Genomic DNA, 15513 nt, shown 5'->3' with positions numbered 1-15513 from the left:
TATTGAAGAATCCTTGCATCCCTGGGATAAAGCACACTTGGTCATGGTGTATGATCTTTTTAATGTGTTGTTGGATTCTGACTGCTAGAATTTTGTTAAGGATTTTTGCATCTATGTTCATCAGTGATATTGGCCTGTAGTTTATATATATATAATATATATTTGTGTGTGTGTGTGTGTGTGTGTGTGGCACCTTTGTCAGGTTTTCATATTATGGTGATGGTGGCCTCATAGAATGAGTTTGGAAGTTTACCTTCTTGTGAAATTTTCTGGAAGAGTTTGAGTAAGATAGATGTTAGCTCTTCTCTAAAATTTTGGTAGAATTCAGCTGTGAAGCCGTATGGACCTGGGCTTTTGTTTGCTGGAAGATTTCTGATTACAGTTTCAATTTCCATGCTTGTGATGGGTCTGTTAAGATTTTCTGTTTCTTCCTGGTCCAGTTTTGAAAAATTGTACTTTTCTAAGAATTTGTCGATTTCTTCCAAGTTGTCCATTTTATTGGCATATAATTGCTGATAGTAGTCTCTTATGATCCTTTGTATTTCTGTGTTGTCTGTTGTGATCTCTCCATTTTCATTTCTAATTTTATTGATTTGATTTTTCTCCCTTTGTTTCTTGATGAGTCTGGCAAATGGTTTGTCAATTTTATTTATCCTTTCAAAGAACCATCTTTTGGCTTTGTTGATTTTTGCTATGGTCTATTTTGTTTCTTTTGCATTTTTTTCTCCCTGAATTTTTAAGATTTCTTTCCTTCTACTAACCCTGGGGTTCTTCATTTCTTCCTTTTCTAGTTGCTTTAGGTGTAGATTCAGGTTATTTATTTGACTTTTTTCTTACCACAGCTTTCTTACCCATCCATCTGCTGATGGATATCTAGGTTGATTCCATGTCCTAGCATTATAAACAGTGCTGCAATGAACATTGGAGTACAGTTGTCTCTTTCAATTCTGGTTTCCTCGGTGTGTATGTCCAGTAGTGGGATTGCTGGGTCCTAAGGCAGTTCTATTTCCAGTTTTTTAAGGAATCTCCACACTGCTCTCCATAGTGGCTGTACTAGTTTACATTCTGCCAGCAGTGTAATAGGGTTCCCTTTTCTCCACACCCTCTCCATTATTTATTACTTGTAGGCTTTTGTATCACAGCCATTCTGACTGGCTTGAAATGGTACCTCATTGTGGTTTTGATTTGCATTTCTCTGATAATTAATGATGTTCAGCATGTTTTCATGTGTATGTTAGAATCAATGCAATCCCTTTCAAGCTGCTAATGGTATTTTTCACAGAGCTAGACCAAATAATTTCACAATTTGTATGGAAATTCAAAACACCTTGAATAGCCAAAGCAATTTTGAGAAAGAAGAATGGAACTGGAGGAATCAACCTGCCTGACTTCAGGCTCTACTACAAAGCCACAGTCATCAAGACAGGATGGTACTGGCACAAAGACAGAAATATAGATCAACAGAACAAAATAGAAAGACCAGAAATAAATCCACACACCTATGGACACCTTATATTTGACAAATTAAGCAAGAATATACAATGGAATAAAGACAATCTCTTTAACAAGTGCTGCTGGGAAAACTGGTCAACCACTTGTAAAAGAATGAAACTAGAACACTTTCTAACACCATACACAAAAATAAACTCAAAATGGATTATAGATCTAAACATAAGACCAGAAACTATAAAACTCCTAGAGGAGAATATAGGCAAAACCCTCTCCGACATAAATCACAGCAGGATTCTCTATGACCCACCTCCCAGAATATTGGAAATAAAAGAAAAAATAAACAAATGGGACCTAATGAAAATTAAAAGCTTCTGGACAACAAAGGAAACTATAAGCAAAATGAAAAGACAGCCTTCAGAATGGGAGAAAATAATAGCAAATGAAGCAACTGAAAAGAACTAATCTCAAAAATATAAAAGCAACTCCTGAACCTCAATTCCAGATAAATAAATGACCCAATAAAAATGGGCTGAAGAAGTAAACAGATATTTCTCTAAAGAAGACATACAGATGGCTAACACGCACATGTCTCTATCAATTCTGTTTTCCTTGGTGTGTACGCCCAGCAGTGGGATTGCTGGGTCATATGGCAGTTCTAGTTCCAGTTTTTTAAAGAATATCCACAGTGTTCTCCATAGTGGCTGTACTAGTGTGCATTTCCACCAACAGTTTAAGAGGGTTCCCTTTTCTCTACACCCTCTCCAGCATTTACCGCTTGTCGACTTTTGGATAGAAGCCATTCTGACTGGCGTGAACCTCATAGTGGTTTTGATTTGCATTTCTCTGATAATGAATGATGATGAGCATCTTTTCATGTGTTTGTATATTCTTGCCTCCTTTGTCAAAGATAAGGTGTCCATAGGTACGTGTATTTATCTCTGGGCTTTGTATTTTGTTCCATTGGCCTATATTTCTGTCTTTGTGCCAGTACCAAAGTGTCTTGATGACTGTGGCTTTGTAGTAGAGCCTGAAGTCAGGCAGGTTGATTCCTCCAGTTCCATTCTTCTGTCTCAAGATTGCTTTGGCTATTGGAGGTTTTTTGTATTTCCATACAAATTGTGAAATTATTTGTTCTAGCTCTGTGAAAATACCGTTGGTTTCTTGATAGGGCTTGCATTGAATCTATAGATTGTTTTGGGTAGTATACTCATTTCCACTATATTGATTTTTCTGATCCATAAACATGGTATATTTCTCCATCTATTAGTGTCCTCTTTGATTTCTTTCACCAGTGTTTTATAGTTTTCTGTATATAGGTCTTTTGTTTCTTTAGGTAGATATAGTCCTAAGTATTTTAATCTTTTGTTGCAATGGTTAATGGAATTGTTTTCTTAATTTCTGTTTCTATTTTCTCATTATTAGTGTATAGGATTGCAAGGTATTTCTGTGTGTTGATTTTATATCATGCAAATTTACCATATTCTTTGATTAGCTCTAGTAATTTTCTGGTGGAGTCTTTAGGGTTTTCTATGTAGAGGATCATGTCATCTGCAAATGGTGAGAGTTTTATTTCTTCTTTTCCAATTTGGATTCCTTTTATTTCTTTTTCTGTTCTGATTGCTCTGGTCAATACTTCCAAAACTATGTTTAAGAGTTGTGGTGAGAGTCAGCATCTTTGTCTTGTTCCTGACTTTAGGGGAAATGCTTTCAATATTTCACCATTGAGGATCAAGTTTGCTGTGGGTTTGTCATATATACCTTTGATTATGTTGAGATATGTTCCTTCTATTCCTGCTTTCTGGAGAGATTTTATGATAAATGGATGTTGAATTTTTTCAAAGGCTTTCTCTGCATCTATTGAGAAAATCATATGGCTTTTATTTTTCAATTTGTTAATATGGTGTATTACATTGGTTGATTTGCAAATATTGAAGAATCCTTGCATCCCTGGGATAAAGCACACTTGGTCATGGTGTATGATCTTTTTACTGTGTTGTTGGATTCTGATTGCTAGAATTTTGTTAAGGTTTTGCATCTATGTTCATCAGTGATATTGGCCTGTAGTTTTCTTTTTTTGTGGTATCTTTGTCAGGTGTTGGTATTAAGGTGATGGTAGCCTTGTAGAATGAATTTGTAAGTGTACCTTCCTGTGCAATTTTCTGGAAGAGTTTGAGTAGGATAGGTGTTAGCTCTTCTCGAAATTTTTGGTAGAATTCAGCTATGAAGCCGTCTGTTCCTGAGCTTTTGTTTGCTGGAAGATTTCTGATTACAGTTTCAATTTCCATGCTTGTGATGTGTCTGTTAAGATTTTCTATTTCTTCCTGGTTCAGTTTTGGAAAGTTGTACTTTTCTAAGAATTTGTCCATTTCTTCCAAGTTGTCCATTTTATTGGCATATAATTGCTGATAGTAGTCTCTTATTATTCTTTTCATTTCTGTGTTGTCTGTTGTGATCTCTCCATTTTCCTTTCTAATTTTATTGATTTGATTTTTCTTCCTTTGTTTCTTGATGAGTCTAGCAAATGGTTTGTTTATTTTATTTATCTTCTCAAAGAACCAGCTTTTGGCTTTGTTGATTTTTGCTATGATCTTTTTTGTTTCTTTTGCAATTATTTCTGCCCAAAATTTGAAGATTTCTTTCCTTCTACTAACACTGGGGTTCTTCATTTCTTCCTTTTCTAGTTGCTTTAGGTGTACAGTTAGGTTATTTATTTGACTTTTTTCTTGTTTCTTGAGGTATGCCTGTATTGCTATGAACCTTCCCCTTAGCACTGCTTTAACAGTGTCCCACAGGGTTTGGCTTGTTTTGTTTTCATTTTCATTCTTTTCTATGAATATTTTGATTTCTTTTTTTATTTCTTCTGTGATTTGTTGGTTATTCATTAGCGTGTTGTTCAGCCTTCATATGTTGGAATTTTTAATATTTTTCCTCCTGTAATTGAGATTTAATTTTATTGCATTGTGGTCAGGAAATATGCTTGGAATTATTTCAATTTTTTTGAATTTACCAAGGCTAGATTTATGGCCCAGGATGTGATCTGTCTTGGAGTAGGTTCTGTATGCACTTGAGAAAATGGTGAAATTCATTGTTTTAGTGTTAAATGTCCTATAGATATCAATTAGGTCTAACAGGTCTATTGTATCATTTAAAGTTTGTGTTTTCTTGTTAATTTTCTGTTTAGTTGATCTAGCCATAGGTGTGAGTGGGGTATTAAAGTGTCCCACTATTATTGTGTTATTGTTAATTTCCCTTTCATACTTGTTAGCATTTGTCTTACATATTGTGGTGCTCCTATCTTGGGTGCCTTTATATTTATAATTGTTATATCTTCTTGGATTGATATTTTGATCATTATGTAGTTTCCTTCTTTGTCTCTTTTCACAGTTTGTTTTAAAGTCTGTTTTATCTGATATGAGGATTGCTGTTTCTGTTTTATTTTGGTCTCTATTTGCATGGAATATCTTCTTCCAGCCCTTCACTTTCAGTCTGTATGTGTCCCTTGTTTCAAGGTGGGTCTCTTGTAGACAACATATATATGTAGACAACATATATATGTCTTGTTTTTGTATCAATTTAGCCAATCTTTGTCTTTTGTTTGTGACATTCAAACCATTTACATTTGAGGTAATTATTAATAAGTATGATCCCATTGCCATTTACTTTATTGTTTTGGGTTCGAGTTTATACACAGTTTCTGTGTTTCCTGTCTAGACAAGATCCTTTAGCATGTGTTTTACAGCTGGTTTGGTGGTGCTGAAGTCTCTCAGCTTTTGCTTGTCTGTAAAGCCCTTGATTTCTCCTTCATCTTTGAATGAGATCCTTGCTGGGTACAGTAATATGGGCTGTAGCATTTTTTTTGTTTTTTTCATCACTTTAAGTATGCCCTGCCATTCCCTCCTGGCCTGAAGAGTTTCTATTGAAAGATCAGCTGTTATCCTTATGGGAACCCCCTTGTGTGCTATTTGTTGTTTTTTCCCTTGTTGCTTTTAATATTTGTTATTTCTGTTTGATCTTTGTTAATTTGATTAATATGTGTCTTAGGGTGTTTCACCTTGGGTTTATCCTGTTTGGAACTCTTTCGGTTTCTTGGACTTGTGTGATTATTTCGTTCCCCAATTTAGGGAAGTTTTCGACTATTATCTCAAGTATTTTCTCATGGTGTTTCTTTTTGTCTTCTTCTGGGACTCCTATGATTCGAATGTTGGGGCGTTTAACATTGTCCCAGAGGTCTCTGAGATTGTCCTCATTTCTTTTAATTCATTTTCCTTTTTCCTCTCTGTTTCATTGATTTCTACCATTCTATCTTCTACCTCACTTATCCTATCTTCTGTCTCCGTTATTCTACTGTTGGTTCCTTCCAGAGTGTTTTTGATCTCATTTATTGCATTATTCTTTATATATTGATTCTTTTTTATTTCTTCTAGGTCCTTCTTGCATCTTCTCAATCCTTGTCTCCAGTCTTTATCTGTAATTTCCTATTGTTTTCAAGATTTTGGATAATTTTCACTATCATTATTAGGTATTTTTTATCAGATAGATTCCCTATCTCTTCCACTTTTGTTTGGTTTGGTGGACATTTATTCTATTCCTTTAACTGTTGGGTATTTCTCTGCCTCTTCATCTTGTTTATATTGCTGTGTTTGGGATCACTTTTCCATATTCTGGCAGTTTGTGGAGTTCTCTTTATTGTGGAGATTCCTTGCTGTTGGTGGGTTGGAAGTGTGGCTTGTCAAGGTTTCCTGATTAGGGAAGCTTGTGTCGGTGTTCTGGTGGGTAGTGCTGGATTTCTTCTCTCTGAAGTGCCATGAAGTGTCCAGTAATGAGTTATGGGATGTCAGTGGATTTGGATTGACTTTGGGAAGCCTGTCTATTGAAGCTCAGGGCTATGTTCCTGTGTTGCTGGAGAATTTGCATGGTATGTCTTTCTCTGGAACTTGTTGGCCCTTGGGTGGTGTTTGGTTTCAGTGTAGGTATGGAGGCATTTGATGAGCTCCTATCAATTAGTGTTCCCTGGAGTCAGGAGTTCTCTGGTGTTGTCAGGATTTGGACTTAAGCCTCCTGCCTCTGGTTTTCAGTCTTATTTTTACAGTAGCCTCAAGACTTCTCCATCTATACAGCACCAATGATAAAACATCTAGGTTGAAGATGAAAAGTTTCTCCACAGTGAGAGACAGCCAGAGAGGTTCACAGAGTTACATGGAGAAGAGAAGAGGGAGGAGGGAGATATAGGTGACCAGGAGTAGAAAAGGGGGAATCAAAAGAGAAGAGAGCAAGCTTCCAGTAATCACTTCCTTATGTGCTCTCCACAGTCTGGATCCCTCAGAGACATTCACAGAGTTACACAGAGAAGAGAAGAGGGAGAAATGAGACAGAGGTGGCCAGGGGGATAAAGGGGGGAATCAAAAGGAGAGAGACAGTCCCACCCAGTAATCAGTTCCCTAAGTGTTCTCCACAGTCCAGAACACACAAAGAGATTCAGAGTTGGGTGGAGAAGAGAATGGGGAGGGAGGAGATAGAGGCAGCCTCATGGAGCAAAAGGAGAGCCGAAGTGGGAGAGAGCAATCAGGCCAGTGATCTCGCTCCCAAGTAAAAATGGTTACTGAAGATTCGGTTCTTAAAGGTACAAAATTGCTAACAAATACCAAAAAGCAAAGATTACAAATCTAGAGTAGAGGTTGGATTCTCAAAAATACAATATTACAGAAAAAAAAAGTCACAAGAATTATTATATATATATAAAGTTTGCTTTAAGAAATAGTCTTTTTTTCCAAAGTAATAGTAGGTTATAAAAATGAAAATTAAAGTAGTAGTAGAATACTTAAACATAAATAAAAAACAAATTTAAAGAATGAAAATAGTAAAAACATATCTAGGACTTTCTCTGGTGTTGTTGTGGACAGTGTGGGGTCAGTTCACTTTCAGATAGTTCCTTGATTCAGCTTATACTTCTCAAGATCTATAGGCTCCTTCTTATGTAGTTGGTGCTAACTGCAGGGTTTTAATCTATTGCACCTGTCACTTCCAAGGTGGTTCACTCTGTTGTAGCTTCTTCTGTTTGCTGGTCTCTTCAGTGTCTAATTTCCACCCTGACCCAAAGGGGTGGTGGTGGACAATTTTTTAGGCTCACTTATTCAGTCGTGCTGTGGGGAGGGAGGAAGGCTGCAAACAAATATCCTTGGCATGTGTGGGGGTGCTCCCAGTGTCTCAGGCACACTGGGTTTGCACCCACTCACAGCGTGTGTGCTTTCCCAGTCTATACTGTTCAGGTTCTAGGTTGCTTTGCCAGGAACTGTCTGAGGCAGGCCCTAGGTTGCATGCACTTCCCAGGTCTAAGCCGCTCAGGTTCAGGTACTCAGGTACACCTCAAAGGTGCAGATGCTTTTGGGCCTTCGTTTTGTGCCCTTCCATGGTCCGAGTCGCTCAGGTGACCAGGTGTTTGGTGAGCACAGTCACTCCTACTTAATCACCTCTCCTGTTCCTTCTGCTCAGTTTTCTGAGTGTACAACCGGCTCACCTTCTCAGGCGGATGTTGACAATCCAGAATCTCAAGAAGTCTAGGTTAGAAATGAAGCCTGCTTGCAGTTTGGTAGGTGATGCCTCTCGGGGGCTGTGAAAACCCCCTTCTGGCTATGGCTGCCCTCACTCCCTGTCCCTGGCAGGGGATGGGCTGGTCCACAGCCGGCTCACTCCTTTGTTCTGTGAGCAGGCCTGGCAGTATCTTAGTTTAGGGCTTTTCGCCAGGGTAGCTATCCCAGGGTATGGTTTGTTATCTCAAGGTAGTTCCCTCAAATCACCCTCTGGCCATTCAGGCCCTGTCCTTACTCTAAGCAATGCAGCCCGCACCTCCTTGCCCAGCCCCCGCTTGCTAGTGGCGGATGCGGATATCTGCGCTGCTTGTCTGCTGGGAGTTACCATTGGGCATGTAATCTGTGGGTTTAAATTATTTATTTATTTTTCCTCCCAGTTACATTGCCCTAGAGGTTCCAAAGCTCACCACAGACTCACCAGTGAGAGTGTTTCCTGGTGTTTGGAAACCTCTGTCTTTTTTAAGACTCCCTTCCTGGGACACGTCTCCATCCCTACCTATTTTGTCTCTCGTTTTATCTTTTACATTTTTTCCTACCTTCTTTCAAAGACAATGGGCTGCTTTCCTAGGTGCCTGATGTCCTCTGCCTGCATTCAGAAGTGGTTTTGTGGAATTTGTTTGACGTTAAAATGTTCTTTTGATGAACTTGTTGTGGAGAAAGTGGTCTCCTTGTCCTATTCCTCCACCATATTAGGACTGCCCCCAAAATTACTCATAATTCCCATGAGATCAATAGGGCCCTGAAGACAATATTGCCTTGCTAGTGGGGAATAGTAAACCTGGTCTAAAGGCTGGTTTCATCTCAGCTTAAAAACCCTTACAACAAGCCTTCAAAAAATACAATTGTTTCCAAGAAATTAACAGTGTTTGCAAACAGTGAAAGGAATAATTTATAAAAATTAAAAAATATCCAGCATCCAAAGCTAAAGTGAACACATCCACAATCCAATTTAAAATTTCCATATAAATTGTGAAAGTATTTGTCCTACTTTCATCTCAATATTGTAAGGTAGTCATTCTCTGATTAAGACAAATAAATAAATTTAAAAAGAAAGAAAAATCCAGATGTGTAAAGAAGCAAGAAAATATCCATAACGAGGGAAAAATTAATTAGTAAAAACACAAGTAAAATATATATTACATAATTAGCAGGGAAGGACATTAAAATGCTTACTAAAACAATTATCTTTATATTCATTAAGCTGAAGAATATTGAGTATATTAGAGACATGTAAAATAGAAATGCAAAAATTGTGGGAAAAAATAATTGTGCATCAGAGAGCTTTGAAGTAACTTTAAGAGTGCTAAAGTGTATGTAAATGGAATCCCACAGGAAGTGAAAGATGGGAGAATAAAGCAAAGGACTTCATAATTACTGGCTGAAAAGTTTACAAGTATGATGAAAGGTTGTAACCCATTAACACAGAAGCTCAATTAATTCAAGGACAAGAAATATGACAACTCTACAAAGGCACATCATAATTCATGGTTTAAGACAATCAACCAAGGAAATGTAACTAGAAGGAAAAACAGACACAGTAGAATAAAAAATGGGGATGACAGCAGATTAGGAAAATTAAACAATGTTAGCCAGAGGACACTGGCACCACATTTTAAATGCTGAGATAAATATAATTGACTCAGAATTCTATACCCAAGAAAAATACATATCAAAAACAAGATAAAATACTTTCTAAGACATACAACAACTATAAGACTGCATCACCACCAACAGACCAATGTAATAAAAATTTTTTAAAGGTCTCAAGTCAGAAGGAATTTAAAACCAAGTGAAAATCTGGATCTACAGGGGGAATGAACAGTACCCAAAAGGATAAACATGTAATATGTATTAAAAGGTAAATATAGCGAATGCCTTGGTGGTCCAGTGGTTAAGGACCTGCTTTGCAATTCAAAGCATTTGCAAATGGCAAAGGCTTGTTCCTTTACCAGAAAGCTAAGATCCCACATGCCACTGAGCAACTAGGCCTGCATGTCTCAAATACAGTTTACACGCTGCAAGTACTGAGCTTGTCCTCCTCAAATAGAGAGTCCCTACCACAAGGAAGATCCTGCATGCCACACTAAGACCCAGTACAGACAAAGAAATGATAAATGAATAAAATATTTACAATTATCATAATTAATAATAATTGACTAGCAAGTTAAATATGCATACCATGGATCTTAAAACCACTTAAAAAACCATTACAGTTAATAAAGTGACAAAGGATATAAAAGGGAATCAGAAAAACTACTCAGTCACAAAGAAGTCAGGGATAAAAGGAGACATGGAAAGAAAGAACATGGGACAAACTGAAGATAAAGAGCAAGATGATCAAAATTAAATCCAACTAGAGTTAACCCCTCAGATGTGAACCCAAACTGAAGATATAACCCAGGGCCCAGACGACAGCAGATCCCCATACACTGCACTGTGCACCTGAACACAGCCTTCCAGGCCACAGGGCTCCATGTGCCTGGGCACAGAACAGTACCAGAAGATTATATGGAACAGTAAATTAGAATACTTCAATCATACAAAGTACATCCTCTGTTTATAAAGAAATGTCATTAGAAATCAATGTTCACTGGATGGAAGAAGAATAAGGTGCTAGCATAGTGCGGACCTTCCATCTTTTACAACTCTAATTCTTCTAAGGAAGGGACAGATAAATTAACAGGACTTACATCTCTTCAATACTAGACATACTTGACATACATAGACAATACTAGACATTCATGTTTGATTTTCACGGTTCAGTCTCCTCTCTCTTCCCTTCTCTTGCTCATCCTGGGCAACAGGGCTGCTCCTCTAAACCACAGCTCAATCACTACACACAAAGCCGGATGACATTTGCTGAGTCTTTCACATAAACCAGTGAAAACTTGTTTCCTCCTATTTCCAACTCTTGGCTTTTTTCAACCAACCATGTCTCTTGTCCTACCTCCTGGGATCCTGGTCCTCTATCACTTGCAGCCATGTTCCCATACACTGGGCCTCAATCTCACCCAATGAAATTCTTATTCAGAGTGGCCATAATACAAGCAAAAAGGGAAAAAACAGTCAGCCCCTTACTTTCCTCTCTTGTTCCTTCATTACATACATTCACTGAAAACCTGTGTAGCAAGTTTGTTGCATGCAAACGTTCAAGTTGAAAACTTTCAAACATATAAAAGTGCATTTGCATGTGCAATCACATCAGTTAGTTCGCAAATCTGACACATATTGTTGTGGGCACATCTAAGAAAATTTGGTGTGCATTTGTGTACTTTACAGTACAGAACTGTATGGAGTACAATAGTGCAGGACTTTTATTTTAAGCCTATGCTGTCTGCAAGGAAACATAAATGCAGTGGTAATGTAGATGGTACTACTTTTCTATTTTTAAAAGTGTGCAGAGTTGCTCAGCTGTGTCTAATTTTCAACATATGGACTGCAGTCCTCCAGGCTTCTCTTGCCATGGGGATTCTCCAGACAAGAATACTGGAGTGGGTTGCCATGACCTATCCAGGTACTGCAAGATTAAACTGTTTCTTTTATTGTTTGTGTTTGTTTTTTATGTATTATTTGTGTGAAAAATATCATAAAACTAATAGACCACAGTAATATATAGCCAATTGTCTTAGTTACCTACCTATGTAACTTTGCTGGATTTTTGAAGAAATTGGGATTTTTGAACACCCTTTTCAAGTGTAACTTATTCATATACAGGGGACTTACTGTTCTGCTAAGACCTGTGGATCCAAATGTGAACACATCCCCTCCAGATCCAAGGAAGTAACATTCTTGGTTGGGATTTTAGAGAAAATGTGAGATCTCCATAATTCTAGACATTTCAGTCTTTTCAAAAGACCTTGATTAGGACAAACAAATACTAAAGTAGAAATAGTCATTGTGTTTCTACCCACTTCTAGAAAGTGTTGTTGAGTTCTCAACACTGGAACTTGTAATGCTGGTGGACTAGATGGACAAGTGATGTGAACAGAAATAAGGAAGGTGAGACAGGTAGAACAGAATGTGAGGTAACAACGACAAGGTATTTAGAAGCTGAAGAATTGAGAGAGATTTGAAACGTGAGTTGAAAAAGCAGTTTTTAAACCATATTGGGTCATGTGTTATGCGTAATCCTCACTTCAGTCCTTATTAGATCTCTACTGACCAGTCTGCCTCTATTTTCTGGAACACAGTTCAGATCCATCTAGCTGTTTCTCATTGCTGCTCCTTTCTCCTGGCTTCCACACTGTGCCCAGCTGTTCAGCCTATTCCATTCTTTTGTTGTTGTTGTTCTTTAAGGCAGGTGCAGCAGGCTACCTACAAAATGATCTATTCTCTGCTTCTCTTTCAAAACTGAAAATAGTTTGTTATATAGCCATGAGCCCAATAGCTACAGGACTGCACTTCCTACCCACCCATGCTCTTAGTCATGACTGGTGACTTAGAAAGGCAAGCAGATCTGTAAGAGGGATTTCTTAGAAGACTGCTTTCAAGGAGCTGATTTAGCTGAGTGATGGGACTCTTCTCTTCCCTACTGTCTTCCTAACTTTTGTCTGGATTTTAGTTGTGATGGCTGGAACTCCTGCAGCTGTATTTGACAATCATGTAACCTTGGAGATGGATACCACCCAAGCTCTGGCTGGTCCACCTCCAGCTATGTTTCAGTGGGAGAGAAAAATCAAGTTTATCTTGCTAGTTATAATTGTTTTAGTTTTTTGCAATGTGTACCCAAACTTAATCCTGATACTGCTATATGTTTAATATGATATAGCCTTATTATTTTGCTGGTTTAGTGAATATACTTATATTTTACATTTCTCTAATTTTTTATTTTATAAATTGATTCTTCAACCATTATACCTAAATTGTATAAATGCAAAATTATTATTATAAGCATGCTTTCCAATGGATTTTGAATTTTTATACTTTCTTATCTTCTTTCAATTCTTGTTTTTTTCCATATTTGTACAGCCTGCACCATGTCATCTCTTATAACCTCATCCATATCTGCATCTGCAGGCTAAAACAGACTGAGAGCTGTGTGTGGAGAACCAAAGAAGAATGAATTACAGAGACATGAATGAAGGGTGGTCGCCCTTGTTACCCATCATGAATGTTCTGAAGTAGGATCACATTCCCCTGCCATTCTGTGTGCCCACCAACCCCAAGTTTCCATGACCATGGAAGATACTTCGGCCAGTGGAATTTGAGTAGAGGTGATATCTCACTTCCCAATGAAAGTTTTATTTTCTGTCCCACTAGCTGGAATACAGATATAATGACAGGAGATGGAGCAGCCATGTTAGACTTTTTTCTTTTTTTGTGGCAGAGCCCAGCCTGTCACTCACCCCAGTCTGAGAAATAAGTACATTCATCACTGCACAAACATATTGATACAAAAGCAACACTGTCCCGAGTGTTTGCACCATCTGTGTCAGTAAGGACCAGCCCAGTGAGCCTTCCCACAGCTGGACCCGCTGGAGTCTCTGTGGAGCCGTGCAAAGGTCCTGGCTTTTTGGCTTGAGAGGGACCCTCACATCAACCCATCGAGGGTCTTGCGGGCAGAGCAGCAGGATGGGATGCACCTCTGTCCCGGGGCCCAAGCCCAGACTCAAGTCCTGTGGCCACAGGCGAGGCTGCCCTGCCACGCCAGCTGGCCAGGACCAGTTGGCCTGGCCAGGAGGCCCAGGGGCTGGTCGGCGCAGGCCCAGGCTCTTTGGTGCCAGCTGGGCTGGGAGGAGGGCTCTGAGAAGACGGGGCCTCCAAGCCGCCCGCCCCACCCCTGGTGGCCCCCCTGCCCGTGAGCCCTCTGGGCCAACTCAGGACCTTGAGCGGAAGGTTGGGGACTCACTGGGACTGGCTTTACAGCTGCTGAGGTCTGAAACTGTAAAAGTTTATGTAAATAATGAGATAAATATATTAGTATCTTTTTTTCTGAGCCCATTGAGGTTCCATATGCATTCAAAATGTGCTTTGGTTTAAAAAATAGCTTTTGTGAATTTGGGTGTGAGCTTTTTTTTTTTTTTCCTTTTTTTTTTTTTAAATCCTTTCCTACATGATATCTGCTATTGTTTCCTGTTCTCCGAAACATTCAGGAATTAAGTGACTAAAGCAGAGAACTGTAAGCCGCCCTGGGCCTCCAATGGCCTAATCTCCTGGTGAGGCTCTGACACACATCCACACACATTCATGAGCACGCACTCCATGTGAAACCAAGGGAAAAGGAGAACAAATCCAAGTGTCCTGTGAACCCCACCCCGCCCCACAAACCCTTAACATCTTAAATCAGAAACTAGTGTTTTGCTTTCTTGTTAAAATACAGAAAAGCCTCGATACAATACTCAGGTGGGTAAAATACTACGTCACATGAAGGTCGCCTGAGGGCCTCTATGCACCATCCCTGAAGCTCTGCCCTGAACCACCTGCTTCACTGGGGCCATGCCCACGGGCCTGTGTGCAGCTCCCACTACAGACTTTTGTCGTGTGGCTTAAGTGCTGATGGGGGGGTGGAGCAGGTGAGCAGAGAGACTGGGGGGTCCTGCCTGACTTCCTGGAACAGGAGTCCCCAGAGGGGACAGCAGCAGGCTCAGCAGGGCCCCGTGTGGCCCGAGACCCCTCACTCCCCACGCCCTCCACCCGGGTCCCTGGTTTCAGCTGGAGGGTCTCTGGAGGGGGGAAGGGATGACTCCAGATTTTTTGGTCTGAAATTAAAGTAGAAAGAAAAGAGAAGAAATAAAAGCAGGAAGCAAAATGAAGGAGATAAAGCTGCTGGTCCAGCCCTGTGGCTGCAGCTGGCTGAGGACAGCAGGCTGACCTCAGGTAAGACCAGAGGTAAGTAGCACAGGTGGAAGATGTGACAAGAAAGAAGTGGGCCCTCATCTCTGTGGAGAGACCTGCACTAACATTATATGACAGAGAACTGAAATTTTATTGTAGCTAAGAGAATGTTATTGAGGTTTTGATTACAACCGTTGAACCTATAACGTAACACTCATAATAGAATAACGGATCTTTGTGTTACCCTTGTCTTGGCATTAGGGTCTGAATGAGACAATATCTACTGACATATACTTACAAGTGAGTCAAGTGACAGCCCTGCCCTCTGGAAGGTGTGGTCTAGTGTGAGATTCAGAAACTGAAGAGAGAACAAAGCCACATGGCAGGAGAGCTTCAAGATCCTGTAGGAACCCTGGGGAGGGGAAACTCAATCAGTCCTGATCTCAGGAGGTTGCTTGAAGTAGGGACAATCCTTTATCAGTCTCCTCATAAATAGGCCATGGTGCCAAGTTTCATGTAAAAGTGATTTATTTCAAATTCCTTCCAGAGTGCTTTGCTGTTTGATCCAGAGCTTAAGATGTATGTTTGAGACCTGGTTTCAGAAGACTGTAAATGCCCCAGGACAACTAAGCCAGTGGGCCACAACTACTGAGCCTGAGTGCCCTAGAGCCTGTGATCTACATCAAGAGAAACAGAGGAT

The sequence above is a fragment of the Bos javanicus genome, chromosome 29 (assembly GCF_032452875.1).
Source record: "Bos javanicus breed banteng chromosome 29, ARS-OSU_banteng_1.0, whole genome shotgun sequence".
Taxonomy (NCBI): Eukaryota; Metazoa; Chordata; class Mammalia; order Artiodactyla; family Bovidae; genus Bos; species Bos javanicus.
Note: the sequence above shows the minus strand (reverse complement) of the source record.